Below are 23332 nucleotides of genomic sequence, written 5' to 3'. Positions count from 1 at the left end.
GTATTTGGAATAAAAATGACACATCCTCCAAAGACAGATATTTACATGGGAATGTGGCAGATAATTCATTGACATATTACTGATCTTGCTGGATTTTGTTCTGCTTTACTTCCATAAATTGCAGGATCTTCTTTTCTTTATCTTTGCCAGAAGATTTAAACTTTAAAAGCCTTGCCCTCATAATTTGCAAGTTAATTTATTTATAAAGAAAATATAAACGCTGCTTAAACAAATTTAAATGAAATTAAAAGTAAAATAAGTAGCCAACCTTGTCAGTGTCTGTAACCTACTAACAAGGTAAGGAAAGCATCAGATGAGCTACCTGAGAAACTAACGTTACGTTTCCCCACTTTAAAATGAAACAAACATGGTTACTCATCCTGCTGATCAGCTCTCTTCACTGCCATTGAAGGCTCCAACGTGTTTTCTTTTCAGGTGCTGCGTCATAACAGTGGTGCTTCCGTGCCATGTTCATTTGTTTTTACAAAAGTTGCATGTTACGACTTTTTTCACTTTACAAAGCGCCGGCTATTTTAATTATTGTGATCAATTTGCGCCGTCAATCCCGGCGCATGCGCGCTTCATTTGCAGTCTGGACGCTGAGGGTTAACTCCTCACTAAAATCCTGCGGCTCTGACTGAGAGGGATTCCTGTGGGAGAGGGAAAAAGGCGTTGGGATGGGGGAGGCGCCCCAAGGCAGGCAAAAGCCGCCAGTGACACCGTAAAAAGTCGCCAGATTTTTCACTAGTCGCTTTTTTGAAAAATAGTCGCTGGAGGGGTCTGAAAAGTCGCTGAGTTGGCAACACTGCAACTGCGGCGCTGACTCGCTCCGCCATATTTTTTTTTCTTCCCCCGGTTGACGGCGGCGGCGGATGACGCATTAATCGCGCGACACAACTAATCGATGATTAAATTCGTTGCCAACGCTTTTAAAAGTCGATTTTTATCGATTTTATCGATTCGTTGTTGCAGCCCTATACATAGAGTATTCATACAGAGAGTCCAGAGAGTATGTACAACGATCATACGCGGAGTAGCCATGCAGCTGGAGGCACCCGGTCTGCAAAAAAAGATGTCTTTGATTGCAGTATTAACTTACCACAAATTTAAAAGAAGAAAAGAAAAAGAAAGAAAAGAAGGTTTGCAGTCGCATCGGATTCAGCGTCATGTCTGCTAGGAAGTTTGTTGGTTGTGGTCATGAATGCATTGAGGATCCATCACACATCATCACTTCTCTCTCACCCAATGATGGGGATGAAGTCTGGAGGAGAACTGATGGTTTCCTCCTGCAAACACCCTTGTTATACCAAAACGCTGCCAATACGCCATTATACAGTAGCTGTACATTAGAAACACGTCAGCTCTTGTCTGGAACATGTCAAATACGTTGATAAGCATTGGAGATGAGTTCTTGATAAGTTACGCATAAGTTATGCACAAGTTACTCATAGGTTTTGGATAAGCTAGACGCCAAGACTTATGAGTAACTTATACTTAACGTATGTCAACAACCAGGTAACTGACCTGCAGCTTATTCCCCGTGAATGATCGTACGCTGGCATGCTTGCTAGCAACACGTACCTGCCGTATCTTGACGTGTTCCAGCGTGTTTCAGCATATTTCACCATGTTCATAATTTATACAAAACATTACCGTAACTTGTCCAACATGTTCCAGCATTTATGTCAGATTTCTCGTATGTTCGGCATACGCTGGCTAAAACATCAAGGTGCGACAGGGACTCTAGTTGGAGAAGAGGTAAAAAAGAAAAGATATTGGTGCAGCAGAGAGAAGAAAAAGATACTTCCCCCCTCATCCTGGTGCGGACCCTGACATGTAGGATCTATAGTGGGATGAATAGAGATCCACCTTTTATGTTTCCAGCTTCACTTTTTGTTGATCTGTTGCATTAAATATCAAGGAAAAGCACAAAGACTTCTGGTTGTATTTTAAAATCTGAGGCCTTGATGTTAAATAGGTTGAACAGCTGCTTGATTAAATTCTAACACTGCTGATAAATGATTTCTTTTTCATTTTAAAGCTGATGAATTGAAAGCCTTTGAGTGTTATGAACAACCGTGGAACAGTGACTATATATCACACAGGACTGATATCTTTTTCTTGAGCTCCTCTGTGACATCAGGTGACCTGATGCGGTCTTGTTCACGAGAGGTTTCCTTCTTGAAGAGAAAATGCTGCGGGCAGCGCTCCCTTTTCCCACTGAGGGGTCAATCCAATACAGCCTCTCATGTCTGAGGTTTGAAGATCAGATGCTGTTTTCTGATATCCTCCCCTGCAGCCGGCGCCTCTGATGATACAGATCACACAACCTGAAGTGAAGCTGTAGACTTCTGCTTTTTTTTTTTTTTGCTTTGTTCAAAAATTGAAATGTTACAAGGAACGGTGGCTTTTTGTGGCGCTTCAAACAAAAACAGAAAATAAAACGTTTTTGCAAATTAAGGAACTTAAGAGTTGAAGGAAACTTGTGTTTTGGACTGTTGGTTGTTACTAAATCTGATAACTTCCATGTAGAATCTCTGATGGAAGATGAGGACCTTGCATGTAAAAGCAGCAGTTGGCTGCAGACACCTTCACCCCTGAATAAGTAGTGTTAATACTGCGGTGCCTTTTTATCTCCTTATCTGATTACTGAAAGGACGGACTTTAAACATTTGTCCTTGTTCTATACCTTCTCTGACATCAGATCTTTAGTTTGGGTAATCTTTACGGTTCTTTGTCCAGTTTTACCCCACTGGTTCGGATTTCTCTTAGAATAAAACAGCATCATAGATATTTTTCCAGCAGAGGCATTTTCACTCTCTGACCAAGTTGACGCCAATTATTTTAAAAAATAGATAATAAAGTTATTAAATCTAAGAGAAAAAATGTAAATCTAGTTTAATTATAAAGCACTTATACAAACAGCAGTGGTGCCAACGTGGCAGAAATTTTAAACACTGATAAAATAGATCAGAGACAATGTAGAAGCATGTCAGCTCACAACTACCGTATTTTCACGACCATAAGGCGCACCGTACTAAAAGGCGCACTCTCAGTTATGTGTGCCATTTCTGTATTTAACACACACATAAGGCGCACCGGACTATAGGGCGCGTTTTTTATATACAGGTACATGTCCTCTACTACCTTTAAATACCTCTACTGCGTATTTAAAAATACAGCGGGCCCAAAACTGAGTATGATTGTGCTTTATTCATGTATTTATTACAAAGTATTAATCAAACCTGGGAGCTGGCCGTGAGACAGACACATCGCAGATGACACAGCGCTGTGATCACTCCTAAATTAACTTAAAATCCTGAAACCTGCCGACAGAATATGTTCGCTTTTATTGCCGGTATCCTGGTGCCTGCAGTTAAAATTATTTAGATGAAAAACACCTGCCAGCCACCGAGGTGAACCCCGCAGGCTGCCCAGCCTAGAGGCTGCTGTTGAAGGGATTTCAACTGTCGGTGCACCGCTGGTATGTGGGGGTCTGAGCGCCTCCGACAGAAATAGATAATCTGGATGAACTGACTGCAATTATTAAGTTTTCAGGTGGACTTTCTCACTTAAAAACATATTAAAACTACTTTATTCCCACTGATCACAGCAAATATAGCCGCAAGATTTAGATTATTTAGATGAAAAAACACCTGCCAGCAGCCGCGGTGAAGAGGAGGAGACCCGCCCAGAGGCTGCTGTTGAATTAAGTTTTCAGGTAGAAAAATAGAGCGGGAGCAAAACTGAGTATGATTGTGCTTTATTCATGTATTTATTACAAAGTATTAATCAAACCCATCAAAGTCATCATCCTCTGTTTCTGAATTAAACAGCTGCGCTAAATCAGACATGCCAGTTTCCCATTCTTCACTGTCAGAGTCACTTTCCGTGCCGTGCGGCTCCTCAGAAATAATGCCGGCTTTTGCAAAAGCTTGAACAACAGAGCCAGCAGACACGTTAGTCCAAGCATCTACAATCCATCCGCAAACGGTGGCGTAACTTGCCCGGCGCTGCCTTCCACTTATCCTGAAACTGTGGTCTTCGTCTGTCATCCATCGCTCCCACGCCGCTCGCAGCCTTACTTTGAACGGCCGCTTCACACCGATGTCGAGCGGTGGAAGTTCCTTTGTCAGACCCCCCGGGATAACGGCGAGCACAGTGTTTATTTTTTTTCACCATGTTTTTCACATCAGCTGTGAGATGGGCACGCATGGAGTCACATATTAAAAGCGATGGTGATGCGTGGAAAAAACCACCTGGTCTCCTCACATACACCTGCCTCAGCCACGCTTTCATCATCTCCTCATCCATCCAGCCCTTTTCATTTGCCTTAATATCATATGTCATCAGAGCGATGTGTCTGTCTCGCTGTCAGCTCCCAGATCAGCTTCTCTGATTGGTTGATGCGACGCGTCCAGCAGCAAAACTTAAATTTTTCCATCTCGAGCAGCAGCAGCGCGTTGGCGGCGCGCTCCCGACGCGCTGCGCCTGCTGCTCAAAATGCGCTGCGGGACCTTTTGCTGCGTCTATACGCTCGTCAACCGTTGACTTTGCATGTAAACTCGCTGCTTCTGCTGCACCTGCTGCGTCTGGTTCACAGCGAGCACAGTATTAATTTGTTTCACCATGTTTTTCACATCAGCTGTGAGATGGGCACGCATGGAGTCAGATTAACAGCGATGGTGTGGTGATGAGTGGAAAAAAAACCACCTGGTCTCCTTACATTCAGCCACTCTTTTATCATCTCCTCAATGAGGTGGTCCCAAAAGTCGCAGTTGCAACACACATAGGGCGCACCGCACCAAAGGGCGCACCGTGCATTTTGAGGGAAAAAAAAAGACGTTTATGTGCGCCTTATAGTCGTGAAAATACGGTAGTCAGATGCAATAAAAAATGCCCCCCCCCCCCTTTTCTTTTTTTGAAAATAAAAGAAACAATGAAATAATGCACTGATATCCGCCCTCTGAGCATCAGCAGGGTGCAAAACCAAAATAAAATGAGCACTCCAACCTAAGACAGCAACTGGTTGTCGTGATACAAAAGTCAGACAGTTTCTGAGGCTAATTTATGTTATCTATTGTCCCCATTTTTCTCTAAATTGAGCTTGTTTCAGTCTTAAAGGCACACTATGCAACATTTTTCAGTTAATTAATGTGTTACATAACGTTTTGGATGATTAAATGAGTCATTTCAGGTTGAACAAAGGTATTCTCGGCCGCCCTGGTGGTCTGTGGGGGAAATACCGCACTTGCAATTAGAAATTAAATGCGGGAAATACCCGCACCCACAGGCTCAGAAGTCTCGCGAGAGTCTGTCTTGCTTTACGGCGAGAACTGCTACACGCCCCCAGTTAAAAGCATGCTCGTTGCTAGCACAGTGGCGATCTTTGTGCAGTTATCATGGCGGAACCAGCGTGAAAACAGCGAAAGCCCATGTCGGAGCAGGCAAGAAAGAGGAAAAAGGCTCCGGACAGAGAGAGGAGTCGTACACGGGTGAACATCGGGCAAGCTTTTTACGAATGGCGAGAGCTAAAATAAAAAGAAGGCTGCAAGGCTGATGCGGACCTCGCGTTTCTGCTGATGCAATTGTAAGTAACATTGGAATGGTTTCTCTCTCTCTGTGTGCATGTTCATACTTTCACTGTGTTAGTCATTCGTTGCGTTCGCCTGTCTGCTAAGCTCAAAACAACCGCGCCTGGCTTGACGGAGAAACCAGGAGAACAGCTGTGCATATTTACGACAGTGCACTTTTACTTTCGCCTTCTGGGGGGAGCCTCGCTGGAAAATCAACACCGGTTGCATAGTGTACCTTTAAAATGAAATTAATTCTTTCCATGGTGAATATTTCCTCCAGAATGTCCATCTGCTGAGTATGGTTGGATGGCTCAGGTTTAAGCCATCTTCTTGTTATTGCTTTCCTCCCCACTGACAGTCATATCTTAACCAAATATTGATCATATTTTTTTCACATTAGACATAAGGCCCAGATACATTGTTGGAAAAGTAAAGGGTACACAATACAACAGTACTTTGCACAGAGTGAGGTAGATAGAAGACCAGAAAGGTTTTATCTCAATGCAGTTCCAGAAAACGTGCATTAGTTGGCGTCAGCGGTGCCACTGCCACATGCCTCCAACACATTTGTTGGGTTGACAGTTGTTTTCTTTTAATAGATGGCGTGATAAAGAATCGAATGACACTTTCCAGTTGAATTTCCTCCATTTTAGTGAATTTGTAGAAGTCTGAAACCTCTAATAGATTTTATACCATTCTTCATTTGAAATTGTGACAATTGTTTCTTTTTCCCACTTTTCTTTGACACACAGAGTTGTATTTTTTGACATGGCATTAGCCTAGTGTACAGCTGTGGACAAAATGTTTTTAAGGAAAGAATTAAAAGCAGGAAGCTATAAGAAGCCTGACTGATGTTTAAAGGCAGTTCTTTCCAAAGTTTGGAATCCAAAACAGAAATGCCTTGATCTCCTCCAGAGATGTAGCCTACTTACTGCGACGACTAAAAACATCTAGTTGGATTTGGAGAAAGTAAGACCATTTAAGCATTTTAAGGCTTTTTGGTGCATCTGTTCTCATAGGGCGGTGGTAACCAATAAAAGAAGACATTAAATAAAAAAAAAATATATATAAAAAGAAAATAGAAATTTTTCCATTTGGAAATCTTAAAGTGTTTTTTGAAATAAAGAGCAACAATCTTTCAGTTAGACAATTTCCTGATTCACATATTTTATAAAACACCAGAACTACACCTTTGCTTTTTTCTTTTTGATGGCTTAAAAGAGTAGTTGGAGGATCTGTTCTGACGCATTTTTTACCATGTGGCTTAAAGATCTCCCCACACAATTAGCATAAGTCCTCGATCACAGCTCCAACAGGACCCTTCCATTTTCTCTCATCTTTATTTCTATTTTTTCTGAAGTCCAGAAAACCTAGATTTAAATGAGCCTCCAGTAGATATTAGATAGTAGATAAGTTGTGGTTCATATTGAATTCAAGAACTTGCTTGTTTGTGGACTTTGTTCCTGTGAAGATGTTCCTTAGTGCTAATAGTAATACTGTTTTTAAAATGTCAACCTTCTAGATATTCTGTGGATGATAACGTTGCTGACTGTTTATTGCAGTGTGCGGTGTTGAATGCTAAATTGACTGCAGGCTCCTGTGTAACTGTTATGAGCTTCTGCTAAATGCTAAATAGAGGCATTAGTGTTTGTTTGCATTGATTGCTTTTCTTGTTGGTCTGACTGCTGTTCTGTTTGTCTTTTGCTTCTTAAGGAAAGTTTTTCTACAGTTTCTTATAAAAAAAAAATGGGCAGATGGATCTACTGGTAGTTATTAGCAGGTTGGATAGTGAGGACAGAAGGCAATGAGTAAAACTTTACACTCCTAACATAACAGGCTTCCACTGAGGGATGACCTGCCTGCGATCTGATGGTGGCTGTATTGATTGGATGTGTGTTTGGGTTTGACAGAGGGATACGTTTTAGAAGAAGCTACAACCGTTTCTCAAACTGACAGGGTGACATATGAGGCCAAGGGGCTGAGTCAGTCAATTAAGCTTTATTTGTATAACAATTTTCTTACAACTCACTGCAATCTGCAGTGTTTTACAAATTAGAATTTTAATATTTATGATTTTTTGGGGGGTAAATTAAACTCTTTTCTAATTAAACATGGTCCCTATGCTGGGCTCACACTGACAGTGTTTAGGTGCTGATCCAGGGCGGGCTGGCTTCATAAAACCACCCACACTGGGGTTAATGTGAGCCCCACCCTTCTATGAGAACGCTGGCAACCTTGTTCCACCTGGATCCCCGCTCTCTTTCACCCTCATGTCCCTCTGTTGTCGCACAAACTTGCCCCCACTTCCCTACCGCTTCGGCCGTAACTAGACCCACAGCTAGTTGCTGATTGTCCCTTTTGAGTTGTGGCGTGGAATAACATAGCACAGAGCACACTTCAATATTGGGCATAAATCAAAAATATCTGCAACAAGCTAACTGAGACACACTGCTGCAGGAGGATAACCAGTCCTTTACGTTGCTGAAATGCTGCTCAGTGCAAAGGTTATCGATTAACAAATTCATCTATATTGATCTTGTCACTCCTCTAACAATTAATTGTTAGAGGGTTATGCTGCAATGTTCTAAGAAAAGTTTTCTTTTATATCTAATGAATCTTTCCATAACAATTAATTTAATTTTACAACGTTATTCTCTTAATTTTACAACTTTATTCTTGTAATTTTATGACTTTATTCTCGTAATAGAAGAGAAAAGAATATAATACTCCGTCGTACTATTACAGATGGAGTCATGTAAAGTAATTTCTCCCTGGGATTATTAAAGTATTTCTAATTTTGATTCTTGGTTGATGGGACAGGTGTTGTGAATGAAACGGTGCCCAGCTTGAAAGAGCTCCTGTGTGTCCCTGAATGTGTGCATTGATGACTGAAAGACATCTTCTGCCTCCATTTATCTGTTTATTACAGTGGGTTGGATTCATGTTAATGTGGATTTAAAGACATTTCAGTTGGTGGAAAAAATTGCAGGGGGAATATAAACAAAAAGTCTAATCAACCAAAACTCTCGCGACCCACATCAAGTTCCTCCTTGGACCCCCTAGGGGTCGCGGACCCTCCGCTCTAGTGGATGGATTAACATTACAACTCGGGAAAAGTTTAAATAAGTACATTTTTTGCTAACGTCCCCCGTTCACATGGGTTCATTAACATTCAGAGTTTGGCAAAACTCTTTATAAACTTGCAGCATAGGATTACACGGCTTCGTTTTATGATCATTGGATCACTTGTAAAATATGAATAAATACTTACAGTACATCCAAAATGTAATTAAAGCATTTCACCTTTTCTACATTTTATGTTACAACCTTAATTCAAATTGTATTTAGTTAAATTCTGTGAATATTTAACAGATGCTCTCCAAATAATAAGTTTACTAATGGATATTATTCCACTACATTCTATGTGGCATCCATTTTGGATATTTAACACAGGTTTGGTCTGGGAGCTCCGACCTTCCCACTCAGAATTTAGGTGTTATTTTCTATTTTCAACTAGAAACTCAGAATATTCAGCTTTCTGCTGCAGACAGGAGTTAAAGCAAGTTAATTTGAATGACACATTCAGTAACAAAACTGAAAGGTTGGACCATGAGCAAAGAAGAACAGAGAAAATGTTCTTCAGGTGATAGAAAGCTTTTTAGGTCTGAGTCAATTTCACACCCAGATTTTGGGCCTAATTCCTGAACTGTCGTTCTTTGGTTCAGCTTTGAAGGATAATTATGGAGGAAATAACGACAATCTGCAACATATGGATACAGCGGTGTGTCTAGGATCATCCTGGAGAGCCAGACTCTGATGGCGTTTCCTTTATCAGCGCCGATGGCTGATCAGATGGTCAAATATGAAAAAAAAAAAAGACTTTTAAAGAAATCTGAAAATTACCCAGATCATTATTATAGCAGATCAAGTCACAATTACTTTAAGACAGATCTATATTTGCTAAAAAATATTGTGACTTATTATAACCGGCTCTGGTTTTACAAAATGTGGTCATTGTTATGTTTTTACTGTGCGATGTTTCTGCTGATGGCCCCCATGGTGCAGCAGTCCGTTACTCGACCCAAGCTTTCCAAGCAGCAGGTTACTAAGACAAACGGCCTCAGTGCAGTTCTTCTAAAGAAAAACGTTGAGTGGTTTCATCCCTGGTCTTGTTGTTTAGCCTTTATTTGTCCACAGAGAACAGAAGAGGCCAGGATGGTAACAAGAGGGCTTTGGCTCTCATTGAAACACTGGGCCCAGATAACCCTGGGTTCACTGCCTGGTTCTGATTTGTCTTCACTTTCTGTCTCTGCTCTGCTGAGAATACAGAGTGCAGATATTGAGCACAGATAATAACAGAGGCTTTATCTTGGGGGTGCATGGTTCAAGCAGAGATGACTCATCCCTTTGTTGAGGAAATATAGTTTTAAAATGGGTCAAGAGAGTCATGGTACCCTTAAAGATGAATGAGTAGGGTAGGCTGATCTGTACACTGCAAACAAAAACACCTTCCTTTAGGGTTAGATAACCGTCAATAAAAACAGGGCTGTAGATGTTTGACTTTGCCAATGTGAGTCAATAATATAAATACAGTAAGTTTAGGATTTGGATGTGGTTTCTGTTGTCGACTCATACACACACGTGACCGGTGATGTTTCATCTATGAGAATGTTAATTAGTTCCCTTTAACATATCTTGACTTATGAGTTCAGAGTTTCATTCATTCAGGCCTCATAGCTGCAAGGCTACAAGGTGTCTGAGGGAGACGGGTTGTTTATCCTATTTGGGAGTGTTTGGGATGAAAATAATCGTTCTCATAACAAGCTAGACTGTTTCTCAGGGATTATTTCACAACATAATGTGCTGTTTCAAACTGTCTGTAGTCGTTTGGGTAACAGTATGTCAAGACCTTCATAGCTTTCCTGCCGGGTTTAAATTAGTGCGACAAATTTTGTCTAGCCAGAGCCGGGCTGGACATTACGCCATCTTGTTCCCTTTTTTCTTTGCAAAAAAAATAAAGAGCCGACCGATTATAACCCATCGATCTCCGTTTGTTTTAACCCGACTGCATAGTTGAATACAAATTTAGAAGTGATGAATATAAACTGCAAAGTTACAATTTTAAAACAATAAAAGTCTCAAATTTACATGTATGAATCACAAATTTCTGTATATGAATATCAGATTAAATTGGGTGAGTATGTGTTGATGAAAAGGAACAAATAAGAATAGTACATTTATGTAAAAATAGTAAATTACATTTACAGATTTAAACACCTGTCTTTAGGTTTTTACTGCCCATGCTTTTCTAAAACAGTTATTTTATCTCTATAAACAAATGTAAATATGGGGGATATGAATCAAAAAAACAAAAAAATAAACGCTTTTATTACAACTACCATAGAGGCTATGTTTTGCAGGATTAGTTGAACAGATTTTAATGAAATTTTCACCAGATATGCACTTCTTACCAAGGAACACACCAGTAAATTTAGCCGATGACGCAGATCATAATCTGGATACAGGAAGTTTTAAAAGGATTCCTGAGCATTGTGAGACAGGGATGTTTGACTAAAAAAGCAATTCCTCCCTAAACCAGTGGGTGGCAGCAGAGATTATTCACAGCTTTAAGGGAAGGTTATACTCCTGCAGCACTGTATCACATTTAGATTGTTGCAGGCAGAATGCAGAAATTTTTGATTTATGCTCAATATTGAAGCTTGGTCTGCGCTATGTTATTCCACGCCACAACGCAAGAGGGACGATCACGAATTAGCTAGGATTTAGGGGTGGAACGGTTCACAAAATCCACGGTTCGGTTCGGTTCACGGTTTCGTGGTCACGGTTTTCGGTTCGGTACATGTTGATTGTCACCCCGAAATCCTCAAAAATCCAAAAAAGTGAATGAATTGTAATTATTTTTGTTGATCCGCGGAAACACTGGATCATTTCCGCATGTTTTGCTGCTTTAAATTCAATCATCTTTCAATGAACTACGATGCCCTCTACGATCTCCAAGGAGCTCTGAGCACGGAGCGGACGGGAGCCACAGTGGAGGCTGTAGGCTTTGCTTTGTGCAGGCGGGCTGGTGCGCAGCGGGGCGGAGCGGAACGCTGACGGAGTATGTGGGATTTTGGGGTTAGCATGACATGTTGGTCATGTTGCTGTTAGCATAAACAAAACGTGTTGCACAATGCTTGCACACTGTTGCACTTTTGTCCCAAACTTTCTTTCCGCCGTCATCGTAGGTCACTCTAAATGCAAAGTGGTCCCATACAGCAGACCTATAAAGTTGGAAGACGCGCCTGAACCGAGACAGTCGAACCGAACGGTTCGGATGGTTTTCATAAACCGTTCCATCCCTACTAGGATTGTGGACGTCCATGTGTCGGTTTAATGAGCTTGTTCGCCGTCCACAACCCCTCATCCAATGCCGGAAAACACACAGTTCACTAAAGACTGGCCGTGGTGCTGCATGTTTTGGCTTCGGGTGCAAACCAACAGACCTTCACACAGAGCTACAAACTAGTGTCCTGTACGGTGTCTGGGATAGTGTCCGAGGTGTACCAGGCGTTGTGAACGGCACTACGGCCAGAGTTTCTACCATAAGGTACAAAACAGGAAATACGCATAGTGTAGAGCAGATTTAGAATTGACCAATCAGAGGCCTCCTTTCTCTCCTTGTTTCGACGCTACAATTTTGGGGAGGTGCACCAGAGTGTCTGCGGAAGGGGGGGGGCATATTTGCGTTAACTGTGCGACACACGCAGACGACCTGGTTTCTAGAGCCTTTAGCACTAGATAAAAAAAAGAAATCTGGAAGTATTATACTAAAGACAGAAACACAAAAACACAAGAAAAGGGGCGTTGTTGGTTTGTTAGCAGGATTACTTGAGAAGTTTTTATTGGAATATAATGACATTTTTACCAGACGTGTGAAGGAACAATTCATTGAAATTTGGTAAGGATCCAGATTATGACCCAGTTTTAATAATATGGGGCCAGGGTTAGGTCCAAGTGCTTTAGGATGTATTGCAGATTTATTTGCAAATGGTTTAAATAATCACAGCTACATGTTTCTATTGACATAGGGGAAAAATAACCATCAACCAATCGGTGTTAGAGCGACAACAAACTGAGGGAAAATGTCCTGCATGTTGCTTCTGGTTCGATCAATCTCAGCAGCGCATGTTTAGCTAATAGATTTCCTTTAGATTAGTTTTGTCTTTCATTTTATTCATTACTTTAGATTTCATTTGGACTCACATCTATATAGAAGTGGATTTAATCCCGTCTTCCATATCATGAGGGGGAGTTGCTGGTGAACTGGAAACGTGCCCTTCATGCTTCCTCCGCTGTCTGTTTTATATATTTGCTGCTTTATTGGTTTCCAGCAAATCTTGCTCCCTGTTGACTTTAATCTAAACTTGCTGCTGGTGACTGTTGCTCATCTCAGGGTCTTGGCTTTCTGCCATGGGTCGTGTAACATGCTCACAGTAACTGATCTAGCTCTAAGTGCCTTGGGCGTGTTAGCGGTGGATAGGTTGGAGATGATGCAAACTAGGATGAGTTTCTGGACACCAGACATCCCTGTCAGCCCGGGGGAGACTTGCTCATTATTGATGACTGCTGCCTCATCCATTATGAGATTACTTTGGTGGATGAAGACATGCCAGCCTAAACTAGGGGTTCATTTACACATTGCCTGTTATAAAGAGAAAAAAAAAAAACTTCCTCATTTATCTTTTATCTAGTACCCAAAATCTGTTTAATAAACTTTTGTTTCGTAACAAAAAAGTTAAATAAATGAATCCTACCAAGCACAGAGCACAGATCTAACAAGATAAGCAGACTATTGGTGCCTCTTCTATCCAGCTAAACGTCAGCGGATATGTGGATTGGAGAGGGATACCAAGGAAGTAGGTTTATGTTTCAAAACTCTGTTTCTGCCCCTACGCCACTGAGACGCCTGCGTCTTTTGGCACACCTAAAAAATAACTATGGGGCTGTCCAATGATGTGCACAGGCCTGCTTTCCTTTTCCCTTGTTTCTCTCTCTGCATCACAGCGCCACCAATAGGTCCGGCTTTCACTTTTTACAATTTACTACGATTTGGTGGAGACCAGAGCATGTGAGCGGAGCATAGAGCGAGCGGTGGAGCGGAAGAAATATGGTGGAGCGCAGAGCCGTTTTCAATTCAAAGAGGAGCGAGGATTTCGCTCCGACTTTATTTAAATTCATGTTTGACTTAAAACCTAGGTCAATGCCTTTGCTATAGTCTGTGCCTATAATCTCTTATGGTCTATGTTTCAACTTTACCACGGAATCGCGAGGCAAGGATTGCATATTGTGTGATAAAAAAGTGGGATAAAATAAAACATTCCTAATTATACTTAACAATACAGAGTGGGTTTACATAAAGTGATCGTTGTGGTAAGAGCCTGTTTTTGAAAATGGATCACATACATGCAATATACAATATTATCATTTGCAATGGGATGTGAAGGGACCTTTTTTAATGTAGTCTATTAAAAAAAATAATAATTAAAAAGTAAACTGGGGCAACATGAATGAAGCGAGGTGTTACCTTCACATCTGGGAAATAGTGCGATAATTTAACAGCTAGTTAAATAAGACAATACGCATGTATCGGTCACATCATTAAATCAAACGCCGTGTGTTCAAGGGCCCTGTGATCATTACATGAAGGAAAAATGTCGGAAAATGCATTCTCCTGTAAATTTGAGCGAGCGTGGGGCGATTTCGCCGGAGCTGCAGGAAAATTAAGGTGAATTAAGAACTTCCTGGAGCATCTCTGAGCGGCGGAGCGAATGAGCGATCATCCTCCTGAGCGCGGAGCAGGAATTGCGCTGGTCGAGACACACATTTACTGAGCTTCATGCTTACAGAGAAAGTTCTTAGTGTGGATGTAGCTTTAGTCTTTGTTTCTGCAGCTGTGCAACTGATTTATTGCGTTTAAATTGCAGTAATATTTGAATTGCTTCATATTGCGAAGAAGTAGCTCTGATGATGATGTATCGACCACTGAAGAAATAAGTCCTGAAATAAGCTCTAATAAAATAACAGCTCTGAGTATTATTTGCTCATATTGACCCAATACAACACCAGCATTTTGTAATGTGGGATGTTAGCGATGGCCTTAATGTAGCGTTACCTCTCAGAGCTCACCTGTTGCATTAAGTTACATCGTTTTCTACATAGAGAATAAACATGGTTGTTGGGATGACGCTGGTTGCGTGTGTGGAATAGAAATGCTGGAGCGGAACGATTCGGTCGATGTGCTTTGAACTGAAAGCCGATATAATCTGATGCCTGTTGATTGGTCCACATTTTGTCTGGTTGTTTTATCGGCTTTAGTCGTGTTTGGAAGCAGCCTGATTGCATTTGTTTGATTAATATGAAGGAAATATCCAAAAAGTTTGATTACTTTAATTCAAATGTAATTGTAAAAATACTTTGATACCAAAGGTAAATATTAAATATTAGAACTCATTGTTTGTTTTTGAACCAGTTTGTAGTGGTCTGTCTTGCGCCGGATCTGGAGAAGCCTCTGACTGAAGTCCCTCTGTTGATATTTAACAGTCCGATAAAAAGGATGCTCACCGTTGTCAATAATCTTCTCCACTTTATGAAGGTTTCTTCTTTGGAAAATCTCCAGAGGAGTTCTTAGATCAGAGCAGAACCTTCTTTATCAGCTTGCTGAGCGTTTTTATGTCGTTTACTCTGATGCTGGTACGCCAGCAGATGATGGAGGGATAGATCACATTCTCCACATCAGACTGACAGAAGATCTGCAGCATCTTGCTGTAGAAACTAAAGGAGCTTCCTTAGGAAGTGCAGTCTGCTCTGTCCCTTCTTTTAGTCGGCTTCACAGTCTAGTTTGCTGTCCAGATGAGCACCAAGGTATTTCTACCCCTCCATCACCTCCACTTCTTCTCCCATGATAACAGGATTCAATTTGTTCCTGTTTGTTTTGAATACTACAATCATCTCCCTTTTTTTTGACATTAAGAATCAGATGATTGTTTCCACACTAAAATAAGACGATATGGACTGTTTAAAATTTTAACATTTTAGATCAGGTTATAAGCTGATATTTAATCATCCTCACCTGTCTGCTGGTTCAAAGAGCAAAGAGCACACATACTCCATGTCCCTCCCTGGAGTTAGTGAGCCCAATGAGCAGAAGTAGTTTTTCCAGACAGAGCCACAGCATCCACGCTTTGCCTACCGGTGTGAGTGTAGGTCGACCTGGTCTCCCTGATCTGGGTATGATTCTCCATAGAAGGAAGAGCCAAACAGGGAGCAGAAATGAGTGTCAACTCCTCTAACAAGTCTAATTCTGCAAATTCTGCTGCTCCGTCAGTGAACCGATCAGAGGGAACCGCAGGAAGAACATGTATTATTTGTTTGCTCTTTTGCTGGATTTCTCCACAGGATTTTAGGAGTAAATAATAGGCACACAGCTTCGTCCTTTCCGGCCAGCTCACCCTAAGCTTAGCATCTGAACCCTGAACTGCTCCCACTCAGGAGCCCTGCTGCCTGCTGCTGGGCACAGCCTGGCCCTCTGCCTCTTCATCCAGCTGTTTGCCTCATGGCTGACCCGTGCTGCTGCACACTGTGCGCCACAATACGCCTTATTAACACAGCTGCTCTGTGCCAGTTTCATCAGGAAAAACAGTAGGTATGTTTGATCGTTAAAGGTCTGTTCCCTCACATTTCTAATTGCTGATACGCCACACCTTATAAAAATGTAATAAATACAAATTATTTTAGAAGAAAATGCATTTTTCATTTTCACAAATACCATTTTTTCATATTCCTTTAGGAAATTGGAGTTTTGCCTAAGCTTTATTTAAATTCTACCTGTCTGCTAATGAGGAAAATATCCGCCTCCAGATTTAATCTTCCAGTATAAAAACACATTTCCTATTAACGGTGTAATTATGTTAGTTAAGGTCTGCTAAACTGTCGGGATTTTCTTTATAAGATGACAACACACCGACATAGCTGATGTCTTAATCGGCGTGGCAGTAGGAGGGTTGGAAGAGAATGAAGGTTTGACTAATGATCACTTCATAATGACAGCCGGAGGCAGCAGAGCAGCTTCCTGTGTAGGCGAGGGAGAAACGGGGCGATGCGGCGAACGAAGCAGAGATCAGAGTTTAAGGGGAGAACATAAGAGACGAGCACAGCTTGCCTCTCATTAAGCTCCATCCTTCTCAGTTACCATCACGCTCTGGGTCAAGCTGTCCTGCAAACTACTGAGAGCTGAAAGTAGAGCTCATATGGATGAGCTGGAGGTAGATTTTCTTCTTAAAGTTTACCTTTAATATTTACCTCAGTCCTGGATTGTTTTGATGCCATCGTGCACTGGAGGATCCCTCTTATTAACACGTTTCCTCTAAAAATCCACTAATCCAGTTTTTATAAGGATGATACTAATTATTGGGACTCCTGATTGGACAGATCAACACGTTTTCACCTTTCTATTATCTATGATTGATTTTGGTTATCAGCAGATCCTGAGTCTTTTCCAGGATGGAGCTCTGGTTGCTGTAATGGCCTCATCATCATCATCATTAAGAGGCTCTCATAAACGTTTCTCTCCATCATCTGAAACATTGCCTGTTACCCTGCTCTTGTGTTATGGGCTGTCAGTTGTTTTGTCTTTTGTTTTATTTCTATACATGTGTATTTTCTTTTTGTTTGTTTTGTTATGTATTTATGATGTTGGTGAATAACTGAATAAGAAATATTGTAAATTATAATTTTATCATCATAAAAATAAATGCTTCTCCATAAAAGCAGGTACGTGCGGAAGAGGATTAGGGCCAGTGGAAAAAAAAAAAAGTTAACTGATTTTTAAAATTTATTTCACTTTAGTATGGGAAAAAAGTCAGAATTCTGAGAAAAAAGTCAGAATTCTGACTTCTTTTCTCAGAGATGTCAGAATTCAGTCAGAATTCTAAGAAAAAAGTCAGAATTCTGACTTTAATCTCAGAATTCTGACTTTAATCTCAGAATTCTGTCGTTTTTTCTCAGAATTCTGACTTTAATCTCAGAATTCTGACTTTAATCTCAGAATTGTCAGAATTCAGTCAGAATTCTAAGAAAAAAGTCAGAATTCTGTTTATTTTAAACTTAAATCATCTCATTCCATTTATAAATTGGAATAAGATGGAATAAAACCGCCCAAAACAAGGGAAAGTTAACTTATTCCAAGAAAAATGTCCGTTGTTTTGCAGTCAGAGCAAGATGAAGCGGCTTCTGACTGAATACTGAACCATCAGTTTCTCCCAGAGTCAAACTTTTCCTCCAAGACTTTTCCAAAGCTGCCAACTTCTCCAAGTCCAGCATGTTCCATGATGGACAGAGGTTAAAAGCTCTAATAGATGAACTGAGTAGCTGTGCTGTAAAAAGTTGGTTTCAGGTCAACTTGCTCCTTTGAAAATGTCCCTGTGACGAGCCCACCCGATGTCCTGTGACTGACGGCTCCATTTAAGATCTGTAAAAGCTGGTAGCAAATCGCTATAACTCCAACCGTGAAATGGCGAAGTGGTGAAACGGCCAGCTCTGTCTCGTATCGACCTGAATCAAAAGGTTTGATTTCAGTCCGTCCGTCCCTCCATCCTCCTTTTTTGCTGATTGGCCAAATGCAGCCGAGCATCAAGTTGTCTGTCCATTTCTGCCATGGCTGCATGTCGTCATAAAACCATGTAGTCTGTTAAAGCAATGAAATTGGGTAAATAGATGCAGACTTCCTGTACTCCTTCCAACGCTCTCTGACCTTTGGCATCTTTGCTCCTGGAAGCTGTGTCAGGCATGAGCATCTGCTGCGGTGAGACTCCCTCCATCAGGCCGGGGGTGACTTTGGCAACGAGTCAGGTGTGACCTCAGGACACTTGGAACAGGATAGCTAAAGGATACAGCTTTCCAAACAGTTCTTTTAACTAATAATATAACCTACAATAATGGAGCGGTGATTTCCCGTCTTGTTTGCGTTTCTACATTTAACAACTTTAAAGCCTTACACTGGAATAATGATCTAGAAAAAAGAAAAATATTCTTAGATTAAGTGTATTTACCCTTAATTGGAGTAGTTAAATGAGATATTTTGCCAATGGAGTTAGTATTTTTACTCTTAAAATTAGATAATTAGATAATGTGCTCTTGACATAAGACAATGCCATTGTGTTTTCTTATTTTAAATGTAAATTGTCTTGTTTCTTTTGGCAAAGTGTCTCTTTCACTTCATCTAAGAACAAATGCACTTATTTTAGGAAAAAATGACTAGATTTTGATTTTCCGGTGTAAAGCTTATGTCTTTCAGAGACCATTATTCAGCATGTTGATAATCTTATATCTGACACTGGTTCTGGTATTTTGTCTTCACCTGTGGTTTCACTGGTTATTTAATACCCCTTTAATCCTGCAGTAGGTTCTGACTCACCTGAGCTGTCACTGTTTCCTTTAAAGTTATTAGTTTAATTTTCCGGGTGCAGTTCACGGACCGTTACCAAAAGACTTGTGTGATAAATCAGTGCTGACAGCTTTGACTTTGGCTTTCTGCCTGAAAACGGGCACTCTGGGTTTGATCAGAGAACCCAGCCAAAGCAGTGACCCTCTGAGGCTCAGAGCGAAACCCAGCAGATATTCAATTTGCTTCTAATAAGTTGGAAACAAGTTATCAGTTATAGACGGTGGTCTGAATTGGCCTAGAGAGAAGACTTGGCTGCGTTAGTGTGGCTAACGGACTAGTTAATCAGTCTGTAAAGGTGCTGCCAGTCTAAGTTAGGCTAGCTGGGCCTTCAATGCCAGCAGTGATCTAAAAACCAGAGAAATGACAGATACCTGCAGCTGATGAAGTTTCCTTTACAGGTAAAAGGTGAAAATGTCAGTGATTGTTTGTTCTGCAGAAGAGAAGAAGAAGATTAAACAGAAACAAAAAACTAAGCAAAGATCTATTTTGTAATTGATTATTTTATTCATACTTTTTTGTTCTTTTATTTGTTCATTTTGTTTTTTCTGTAATTATTTTTTTTTTAATTCCTTCCTTCCTTCCTTCCTTCCTTGCTTCCTAAACAAACTTAAAGGTTTTAATGATGTGAGGAGAGAACCTTTGGATGAAACTCTGGTCTCTCAGTCCATCAGATGTGAGGGGGGTGAATACTTACTGTCTCTTCTGTTCACAGACACTCTAGTGACTCACAGACTAAATGTAACGTGTCCATTGGTCGTTTTCTCCTCTTTCTGTTTGGCCATCGTCTGCGGTTTAACAGACATGGAGAATGGAGCTGAATAACGGTATGACGCCTCTAGACCCTGTGTGAATTCACACCAGAGAGCTCAGACGCCTGTTGTCTAATGAAACCGGCATCAGGGCCGAGAGAGAGAGAGCAAGGTGTGTTGGAGATGGAGAGAGCGGTAGAAAGATAATGGAGGAGGAAAAGAGAGAGAGAGGTGGGTGAAATTGTGATGGATGGAGAGGAGATACTAATGAATTGAGTTAACGTTCACTTTTAGTCAGTGAGAAGGTGTTCGGATATTCCCAAAGGGGAAAAAGCAAACACTGTTAAAGTAGAGGAGGGTTTTTTTATGGGTGAATGAGGTGGACAAGATCATTTCCCAAATAAATACACCTCATTTTGGCCAATTAGTTTCACATAAGCAGTTCTTGGCATCCCTGAAGCTCGTTCTGATTAGTGTCGGTTCAGCATCATGTGACGCAGACTGTGCTGCATCAAAAGGCACCTAACATTTTGGAAGCAGCTGTGGACACAGACAGGCAAACGCTGCGAAGCAAGAGAAATCAGTTTTCAGGTAAAGGGAGGAGAGTATGGTGGATAAACAGGACAGAAAAAACAAGCACAAGTGAAGGCTAAACTCTCAACTAATGTGTGACAAATGTGCACACAGATGGTAAGAGGAGAGACTGAGTTGGGGTTTGGATGGAGCGATCAAAGAAAGATTAGGGAAAACACAGCCTGGCATTGATGAATGAGAACAAACAGATGGGTAGGTAGAAGAAGGAGGGGCTGATGGGTAGACGGCGTGAGAGATGGAGCAGAAAGGAGATGGAGAGAGGAGACCTTTCTTTGGTTTGATCGCAACTTTAGTAAAAACTGCAATTAGGCAGAAACTCTCAAGGTTAAGAGGAATAAATAAACATTCTGCAGCTTTAGTTTCCTCTGAAAATCAAAAACCGATATAATACAGCTATCATTTTTTTTATAAAAAGCACTTTAATGCATTTTTGGTGAATTTATGTAACTGCAACATAACGTGTTGCATAACTAAAAAGAAGTCAGATGCCTTTAACAAACTGTCTGAAAATTACAGCAGTTATTTGTGTTCAGCCTGCTGGGTCTGTGGCTCAGTTTCTTTCCCAGATAGAACCACCTGTAGATCTAGTTTATGGTTAGCTTTTCTAATATAGAACATTTTTATTAGATCAGTGCTTCTCTGCTTCTTTCTATATGTCTGCTTCTTCAGGGTTCCCGCAGGTCCTTAAAAAGTCTTAAAAGGCATTGAATTCTTCAAAATAAAATTAAGGCCTTAATTGGTATTAAAATGTCTTAAATCAGTCTTTCGTAGGTCTTCATTTTTAAAACATCATAAATAGGATTATTTTTATTACGATTTATTTTTGTAATTTAAATAAAATGTTAAAATTGACCCTTTTTTTTTTTTCTTATTTAAAAAAAATAAATAAATGGCTCACCGTTATTGGTTCCGTCCCAATAGCGGAACCTAAAAGCGTTGTTGCGGTAGGAACATTTGGGAGATGCGCCATTTATTTTTTGTCTGGAAAATATGAGCAAGAGTTTTCTCCATGGCTAAAACCAGAATCAGGGATCATACACGAGGCTTAGTCTATTTTGTGCAAGAAGTCATTCAAGCTCGGAACGATGGGAATTAAGGCAGTGGAGTCGCACATGCGAAGCACGAAACACAAAGCGTCAAAATGGAGTTACCGAGAAACAGCCGGTATTTCTCAGTTTAGTTCCACCCTTGTCTCTGCAACGCCTCCACTTATCACCAAATGAAACATACTAAGAAAACGATACAAAGAAAAATAGCTGCAAAAAAGACTTAGCACTGGTTATGTTGGGGCTTTAAAACTGATTTATTTTGTTCCCTGCTAAAACAAAGCTTGTGAATTCAGGCAAATAATTGTTAAAATATATCTTTCATTTGTGTGTTTTTAGCTTTCTTCCTGTATGGGAAGCTTTTCAACATTTGAAACATTGGTGTAGTGATTTAGGTTAAAATAAACCTTTGGGTAAAGTTGTCACAAGCGGGTTTTTCTTGTGTTTCTTGTGAATTTGGTCTTAAATTTTTATTTCAAGTGGCATTAAAAAGTCTTAAAAAGTCTTGAATTTAACTTGCCTTATGCTGTAGGAACCCTGTTCTTGAACCCCAGTCAGCCTGGGCAGATGGCCGCTCATACTGAGCCTGGCTCCGCTGGTGGTTTATTCCTCTTAAAAGGGAGTTTTTCTCTCCACTGTCGCTGCATGCATGCTCGGTGTGAGGGATTGCTGCTTAGTCAACTACTGCAATGCGAGTGACTGTGCTGTCACCACATTCTCATCCAGGAGGAGCAAATCCTGTAAAGTCAATGACTGGATGATAGAAAATGTACAAAAGAAACCTTTTCATCCAAACTCTCTGCCTGATTTATATTGAATAAAATAACTTCTTCAAGCTGCTTTCGCTGGAGGTTTATTGTCGCACGTCTTTAGCAGCTCTGTCCAATATATATTAGAGCTCATTAAACAGAGAGGGTTCAATATTTCTTACAGATTCTTTCTTGAATTAAGGCTTTGACTAGGCCATTCTAATATTTAAATGTGTTTTGCTCTAAACTGTTTATCTCTTGCTGGATGTTTGGAATCCCCCTGGTATCAAATATTGCTTTTTTTCATGCCGTTAATCTCCTTTTACCTATTCATTAACTCTACCACTTTTCTGTTTGTGTGAATAAGTTGTGTAGGCTTACTGTGATGTTTTTAGCATTCAGAGCCGCCAGCAGCTCCTTTAACAGGTGGTTAAATAGAAGCTATTAGGGGATACCTTAAGTAGGGCTGCAACAAATTGCTTTACAAATGTATTAGTCTGTTAATTATTTTTATTATTATTAATCGGATAGCCAAAGTTTCCTTAAAGAAGTTTTTTACAAAATAAAACCAGATGAAACTAAAAAGTTTTCACTTGGGGAGTTCATGATAGAACATATTATCAGATAAAAAAGGTTTGTTTAATATTAAAGGTATAATGGAGGATGTTCTCTTTTTGGGTGGATCATCAAAGTAAGTGGTCCTCCTAATTGTCAATCATTCTGGTGATATGTAAAGCCGTCCTACACGCTCGTCCCAATTTTCCCAGTGGTGAGTCTGGCGTAGTGGAAAAAATGCCCAATGCACAAGAAAATGCACAAGCCCATTTCTCCGCGTGCACGCTCTTGGAAGCGTTTAATACTTGTTCCCGTTTGGGAGCGAGTACAGTGTTGTGCACGTGCATTTTTTTTTTAAGTGGAGAGTGCGCTATCACCAATGGTTCCATTCAAGGTGCGCAGTCACTATTTTTCCATGTGTGACGTGTGATCATTACTGAGAATTGCACAATTGTATCTTCTTGGCCGATTTATGGAACTGTTGCTGTATCCTGAACCTTTATCAGGTGTTGTGCTTCATATGGGGCCCAGCCAGATAATGTTGCTTAGGGGCCTATTG

At 40.6% G+C, this 23332-nt stretch overlaps 1 protein-coding gene across 1 annotated transcript in view; it reads left to right on the top strand.

Moving 5' to 3' along the window:
* The window catches only part of man1a2 (mannosidase, alpha, class 1A, member 2), a 154113-nt gene that overhangs the window by 47791 nt on the left and 82990 nt on the right, over positions 1–23332 (top strand). The gene's annotated exons all lie outside the window — the stretch shown is intronic.

Source organism: Cyprinodon tularosa, unplaced genomic scaffold (assembly GCF_016077235.1).
Source record: "Cyprinodon tularosa strain WSP-4 unplaced genomic scaffold, ASM1607723v1 ctg815, whole genome shotgun sequence".
Taxonomy (NCBI): Eukaryota; Metazoa; Chordata; class Actinopteri; order Cyprinodontiformes; family Cyprinodontidae; genus Cyprinodon; species Cyprinodon tularosa.
Note: the sequence above shows the minus strand (reverse complement) of the source record. Positions and strands in the feature narration are given on the sequence as shown.